This window comes from Triticum dicoccoides, chromosome 7B (genome assembly GCF_002162155.2).
Source record: "Triticum dicoccoides isolate Atlit2015 ecotype Zavitan chromosome 7B, WEW_v2.0, whole genome shotgun sequence".
Lineage (NCBI taxonomy): Eukaryota > Viridiplantae > Streptophyta > Magnoliopsida > Poales > Poaceae > Triticum > Triticum dicoccoides.
The window spans coordinates 766998647-767000559 of NC_041393.1; the positions used below are offsets into that span (position 1 = coordinate 766998647).

General features: G+C 47.3%; 1 non-coding gene across 1 annotated transcript; it reads left to right on the forward strand.

Annotated features, from left to right (window-relative positions):
• The first annotated feature begins 333 nt into the window (after positions 1–333).
• TRNAP-UGG lies at positions 334–405 on the forward strand. The gene has a single exon. It is a non-coding gene; the product is annotated as a tRNA-Pro (tRNA).
• The last annotated feature ends 1508 nt before the right edge of the window (positions 406–1913 follow it).

The window sequence follows — 1913 nt, forward strand, 5'->3', positions numbered from 1 at the left end:
GTTTTCATGTTTTTTCAAGTTTTGTATGGATTTGTTAGCGTTGTGGAAGTTCATGTATTTATGGTGATATTAACTCTATTTTTACCTTATTTCCGAAACGACAATAATGATGGCATTCCTTGAAGAAACGGAGAATGTGGAGGAGCAAAACCTCAAGTCTTGAATATCAAGGTCCAAAAACCGGGATATCAAGTCTTGAATCAGCGTTAGCATAGGGGCCTTGCTGATCGCTACAAGGACTTCTTTGACCCCGGATGTATATCATTAAATTCATCAAGAAATATATTTATAACAAATATATTTATTCCTTTACAAATTTATAAAAGTATTAAAGGGCATTTGGTCTAGTGGTAGGATTCTCGCTTTGGGTGCGAGAGGTCCCGAGTTCAATTCTCGGAATGCCCCGTTCATTGCTTTTTTTTTTTTAACTTTTCCTCGCTAGTGTCGCCTGATCTTCGTTGGAACACTCTTTTTTTCACATCGTCTTCATTGGAAGCCTAGACAGCTTCCTTTTGAACCACTCACAAACCTTGCCTGAGAGCAACGTCTACACCACACGTACCCATGTGACTGGGATTAATCTTTGAGACTCGATCCCACACGTTCCCATGTACATCATCATCGTCTTAACAATTCACGCTTTTACTTCCTACGGAGCGAAACATCAGTATGATAAATCAACTACCACACGGTCTCAATAAGCACGTCGCCGACTAACGGCATTCATGTTCGTTTCTGAATCTCGGCGTTCTTCACGTGTATACTATACGGTTATCACCACGTACTGGGTAAGCATGGGCGGCCACCCTGGGTCACCAGCAGTTATGCAGGCTACCAAGCTCCACTATGCAGTTGTAAAAGCAAATCAATCGAGCTCAGTAGGCATCCATCGCCCAGGAAATACACAGGAGCTCATCAGTGCTCCACATCCCTATACAAATATTAAATATAAAAAATACCAAAAAGCTATTAAAAAATCTGAAATTTGGGGATATCAAACCTGGGTGCTCAATCTCCTCCCGTGTAATATTTCGCGAAAAAAATACAAGGAAAGGTATTTGTGGCGGAGGAAAAACAGTTTTTTTCTATACATCAGATTTTTTTTTGTCTTTTTTTGCCACAGACACGTTTCTTGAAATTTTTTTCCATGATGTTTCACACGAAAGTAGATCGGACAACCAAGTTTGATATCCCAAAATTCCCCCCAAAAAAATTCTGATTTCTTGATATCTTTTTGAACTTAATGTTCATATAGGGGCGGAGCACCTAGGTGCTACAAATTCTCTTCCTCCATCGCCCGAGCAAACCTCATTCTATGGGCCCACCACTGCCTGATAGCAACATGTAGACCACAGATACTACTAACAGACATATGCCATTGGGATCTTAATCTCAAGCTTGGCTCCTCTCCACACCAAATTTCCCGTTTCAGCTGCCCTTTCATCTCACCCCAGTCAGGCATCACTTCGAAAAGAGTTGAACAGACAGTATGATACATCTCGACACACTATTGGACAAGTCACAGATACGGATTCACGTGGCAGTTATCCGAGTAGCAATCCAAAATGACCAACAATATTATTAATTGGGTTTGTCCCTCCCCTCCCCGCGTCGCTCCCGTGTGGCGACCGGGGGGGAAACCCTAGCCGCCGGCTTCGGGCCTCCTTTCGCCCCTTCCCTCCCTCGCCGCCGCCGGACCACGCTGCCGGGCAAAGCCCACCGGCGCCGGTGGCGGCGGGGCTCTTCTTCATCCCGCTCGGAGGCTGTTGGCGCGGGGCGGCGGCGGACGGCGGTGCTTCGCGCTGGTGCGAGGCGCGGAGGCGCGGCGGCGGGCCCTGGCGGCGGGGTAGCGAGGGCTTGGTGGCGGCGCGGTGGGCTGCTCGGGGCGGCTCGCGCTCGTTGCTGCGGTGGCG